We start from the raw sequence: 5,417 nt of genomic DNA, 5'->3' as shown, positions 1-5,417 counted from the left end.
GCTCTGTTTACTTGCCTTCCCTAGAAAGAGGGAAGGAAAGGAAAGCACCCAATATTTTCTTGAGAAATACGGAATTAGCGTGTTCAGTTGCATTCATTGGAAAGACGAATATCTGACGTGGACCCCGATTAAAATTACGTGGAAAATAGATATTCTTGCGGATGGCGCGATTATTTTCTCGCAAAATCAGTGGGATTTACTCTTTCTCGAGAAAAATTAGGGTTTCTCCTACCTGGCTCTCCCCAATAACCCAAGTAGTAAAAAAGCTAGGGTTTCTCCTACCTCGCTTTCCCTCCTCCGGCGACCATTGTAGTTCTTCCTTCTCCGGCGACCCATCAAGGTCAGTGATAATAAACCCATCTCCATTCTCTGATCCTCCTCTGCTATTTTTTTATTTTTTTGGAGGGGGGGCCTAAAATCTCTTCTTTTGCTAAGATGGGTCTCCATTGACCTTGATCTACAACAAAGAAAACAATAAGAGATTTTAGCCCCCAAGATGTGCAAGATCTATATGGTTATGAGGTTCTCCAAGTTCGATTTTTTTTCTTCTGATAAGAGTTTTTGTTCGGATTTTTTTTTCCAAAATAGGGTCTGTAAATGGGTTGTTCTCACTGTTTCACAAAAGGGTTTGGGTTGTTCTTGAGGGATTCAGATATGAGTTTATTTATAGAAATGGGTTTTGCATAAATGGGGTTTGCAGAAATGTATTGTTTAGCAGAAATGGGTTTTGCAGAAATGCATAAATGGGTTTGTTTAGGCATGGTTTGTTCTCATTTCTTCTTCCATTTGCAAGATGTTTATGGTAATATTCATAGATCTTGGTATAAATGGGTTTTTGTTCTCATTTCTTCTTCCATTTGCAAGATGTTTATGGTAATATTTATGGATCTTGGTATAAATGGGTTTTGGTTCTCATTTCTTCTTCCATTTGCAAGATGTTTATGGTACCCATCATTTATTCAATTCTTATTTTTTCCCCCGCTTACTGGGCAAGTGAACAGCGAGAAAGCAAGGGAAAATGACAGTTTCTTTTCCTTTCCTTTCCATTTTGCCACGTCAGATTCCTTTCCATTCTTTTCCTTTCCTGCAGCGGGATAACAAGTGAACGGAGCCAATATTGTTCTACAGCTCTCTCTCTCTCTCTCTCTAGTCTCAACACACTTGGTGGGGCCTAACAATTGAATAGTGTCAATCTTTGAAGATGAGTCTCAATGTATTTTAAAAAAAATGCATACACCTACATACAAACATAGTATAAAATGTATTTAGAAAAAGCTCGGTTGGGCCACCTTGTTAAAAGATCCAAACCGTTCATTTGTTTGCCTCAACATAAATAGGTTCGCCAATAAAATCTTCTCCACAGGATGATACTGACCCTCCGATCGGCAGACGGAGAAAACCATAAGTTACGATCATCTCGTGGAGATTATTTTTTGGGAAATGCGGGGCTCCAATGGTTTGGATCTTCAAAAAATGTGGGCTCCAATGAATTTTCTAATAAATAATGAGAATAGTGTTGGTGCGCTTAAGTGGTTATAATGCCTCCCACTGGTTCGCTTAAGCGGGACCCAAACACTTAAATGAATGGGAGGCGTTATTGTGGGACCCGATCCCGCGAGAGGGGCGTGGTGGCGCGAGAGCCGCCACGCACTATCTCTTGGTCTCTCGTACCCACGCGATTGGCGTGTGCCTTTTATTATTAATTTTAATTCATCTTTTATGTGAACTTGGGATCACTAAGGCAATCCGAATTCCACACAAAAGAGACTGACAGAGTCGCCACCTAGATGTGGGATCTAGGACCCATAATTAACCAGAAATCTAGACTCGCTACCTGGTTACAAGAATGGAAGGTATGGGGATTTATCCACCACATGCACCATTCCTGCCCGATAATCGGTCTTCAATTCCAAAAGTTAACTCTTTTAAATTCATTTTTAATGGCTCATTCAACTCTCTGTTAATGTGCTATCTATGTGACATGCATCCTATGATCTAATTTCAATGTGAATCCTAAATGTGTATCTTGATTTCTTAATTGGTTTGGATTCAATCTAAGTGAAAGTTCTCCTAAAATTCTAATTTCATGGAAAATCCTAAGTGATTTGATTGTTTCAACAGTTTTAAAAGTGATTAGCCCGAGTCCTCAGATGATCTGGTATTCATCCAAAGAAGCCTACGTATCCCCGCCTCCACGAGAATCAAGGCAACGTAGTTCTTCGCGCCTATTCTAAGCTAGGATGCCTAAGACACCTAGACTTCTATCCTAGACTCGATCTAAAAGACCGAACCGGTTATTAAAGTTTCTTGTACGATTATTTAAATTTCAGTGAATTGTGGATTTTATGACACCCTATATGCCCTAACTAAATGCAGATTAGCCCTAAGCTAATGCAGGTGGTTCTTACAACCTATGTGTGACTAGGCTGTATTTCCTACGGAAAACCAAGGGTGGACTAGCGTATCCTACTCTAGTCATCACTCGGCGATATGGATCGCCGACTGACCGGACGGAGGCGCTCCTATAACTCTAGGACAGACCTCTAACTCTAAAACAAACACACAGCAAACAATCAATCAAACAACCTATCAAAAGAAAAACCCTAACTCTAAAATTATCTATCGAGGAGAAACTCCTAACTCTAGAGGAAGGTCTTTTGAAAACTATATTTTAAAGGTTTTTGAAGAATGTTTAAAACGTTTATTTACAAAAAAAGTTTGGCTGGACTTGGGATGTAAATCCCAAGCTGCACTACGTACCTCGGAAGAGGATCAAGCCAACGTAGTTCGAAACGAACTCTCAAACTACGCTTCTAAAAGAAACACTCACACTTCAGATTTTTTAAGGTTTTTTTATATTTTCAAATGTTTTTGATATTTTTAAAGTTTTCAAATGTTTTTGAGTTTTAAATTTCTAATGTTTTTGGATTTTAAAGCTTTTCCAATGCTCAGGACCTTTAGATGAATTCACTCTTACAGAGAACAAACAAGCATAACCATAAACTAGGACAAAGCCCTAAAGCAAAAAGGGGAAACCCCAAACAAGCAACTAACGCCTCAAAGAGACGAACCACAACAAGAAAGATAGCGTCCCAAGAAGAGAGAAAACGATCCAAGATCCCAAGCAAGCAACGCTTTAATAAGACTGAGTTAGCCTCTAATCAAAGCGAAGTAATCAACAACTCTAAAGGAGAAACTCCGAACTAACAACACTAAAGAGGGGAACAAATGAGTCAGAGACTCTCTAATACTACAACTTAGAGGAGGAATGAGTCAAAGACTCCCAAAAAACGCCAACAGAAGAACCAATGAGTCAAAGACTCCCTAGTAATACCACAAAAGAACGAATGAGTCAAAGACTCTCTAATAATACCTACTAAGAAAACGAAGTGAATCAAAGACTCTCTAAAAGAAAAGAAAACACGAGTCAGAGACTCCACTAACACCCACTAAAGGATAGATGAGTCAAAGACTCTCTAAAAGAAATGGAAACATGAGTCAAAGACTCCACTAACACCAACTAAAGATAAATGAGTCAAAGACTCTCTAAGAGAAAAGGAAAAACGAATTTGAACATTTGGCAGAGGTAAAACACCCAGCCGGGCCGGACAGCTACCTAGCCCTAGGGTGCAACAAATGTGCAACCCAATACCCATAAGGGTAGGGGTATGAAGCCAAGCCGAGTAGGGTGTTCTCTCAAAACCAAACGGCGCACAAAGAGGACTAACGAGAGAATGAGACCGGGCGGGTCTCCCAAACAAACACAAAGATGGGCTCCAAGTAACCTTATCATTGCCCTTGCAAGGGGGAAGCAAGGCTAAGACAACTAATTGACCAAATTGGTCTCTAATTAACAGAGGCACAAATTGAGGTGCAACCTCAGAGAGGATTCTACAAATGAGGCAAAGCAGACCTTCTTAAGGAATTAAGATGTGACAGAATTTAAGGTCCTTTAAAGATTTTAAGATGATTTTCAATTAATTTCGGATTTTCAATGAATTTTATCAATTTTAATCATATGAGTGATTTTACAAGTGAAGTTGTTGCAAACGAACTCGAAATGAGTTGAAACTTCTCCAGAAACAAGATATGATGAGATGTAACTTACTGGAATATTTTTACAGATTATTACATTAAACTCATATTTAATTTGGATTTAAAAATTAATTGACCAGATTGCAAAAATAACACAGAAACTACTAGATATAGAAATCTAAATTCCATGAAATTTCTACAGTAGTAAGATATAAGTGAAAATAGCATTCTGTGAGATTTCCATGAATTTAGAAAACTATTTACTATCATTTTTGGATTTTTCAAATTTCAAACCAGATTATGAATTAACACCACAGCTCATATGAAATAAGATCAAAATCACTTGAAAATTTTACAGAAGCAAGAAGTATAGAATTTAAGACTACTGTAAAAATTTGGAGAATTGTATCTATGATTTGACATCAGTAACAATTCTCCCAAAATCTGATAATTTTCAAAGAATGCATAAAATAATATACCAAACAAAATCCAAAAATTCTCACAAATTCATGGTAGAATGTATCATTATCATATTATTTTCCCACGAAATTTCATTATTTTTGGAATCTGTTTAGTATATCTTTTAGTTTTCTTCGTTAAAAATCATGCAAAAATCCGAAAATATACCAAATAATTCTAAAAAATTCTGAAAACAGTGTACCTACCTGTGATGAGTTCCTCGCCGAATCCAAAAGCCGAAAAAAGACTCAAAAATCCCGCTATGTGCGATCGCTTCCGCTTTCTTCCTTGTTTTTTTCTTTTTTCCTCTCTCTCTCTCTTATTTTCACTCCCTCTCTTATTTTCTTTCTCCCCTTCTCTTTTTTTTTTCTCCTTCTCTCCTCCTTATTTTCTTTCTCCCCTTCTCTCCTTTTTTTTCTCCTCTCCCTTTTTTTCTTCTCATCACCTCTCTTTATATAGTGAAAAACTTAGTGGAGAGGTGGAAATAAATAATGAGAATGGTGGGTGTGGTGGAGAATAATGGAATATATAATGGTAATGGTGGGAATGGTGGTGGGAATAATGGAATATATAATGGTAATGGTGGGAATGGTAGTGGGGATAATGGAATATATAATGGTAATGGTGGGAATGGTGGTGGGGATAATGGAATATATAATGGTAATGGTGGGAATGGTGGTGGGGATAATGGAATATATAATGGTAATGGTGGGAATGGTGGTGGGAATAATGGAATATATAATGGTAATGGAGATAATGGTGTTATTTTAAAGGGAAAAATGAAGTTAGTGGAAATGGTAGAGAAAGTTAAGTCATGCTAGTGGTGAGTCCCACTTTGTGGGTTCCGCACAAGCGGGTCCCACATCAGCGGGTCCCACACAAGCGGGTCCCACATCAGCGGGTCCCACACAAACGGGTCCCAC

At 38.1% G+C, this 5,417-nt stretch overlaps 1 protein-coding gene across 1 annotated transcript in view; it reads left to right on the top strand.

Moving 5' to 3' along the window:
- Positions 1-208: 208 nt before the first annotated feature.
- LOC143852675 (cytochrome c oxidase assembly protein CtaG / Cox11 family) overlaps positions 209-5,417 on the top strand; it is a 31,145-nt gene continuing 25,936 nt past the window's right edge. The window contains exon 1 of the mRNA XM_077362207.1: positions 209-340. The gene's annotated coding sequence lies outside the window, so the exon portion shown is untranslated. The remainder of the gene's footprint in view (positions 341-5,417) is intronic.

Source organism: Tasmannia lanceolata, unplaced genomic scaffold (genome assembly GCF_043159265.1).
Source record: "Tasmannia lanceolata isolate RefF3 unplaced genomic scaffold, GAP_Taslan_0.1 ptg000019l, whole genome shotgun sequence".
NCBI classification, from domain to species: Eukaryota; Viridiplantae; Streptophyta; class Magnoliopsida; order Canellales; family Winteraceae; genus Tasmannia; species Tasmannia lanceolata.
The sequence above is the reverse complement of the archived record's forward strand: the minus strand, read 5'-3'. Positions and strand labels throughout refer to the sequence as shown.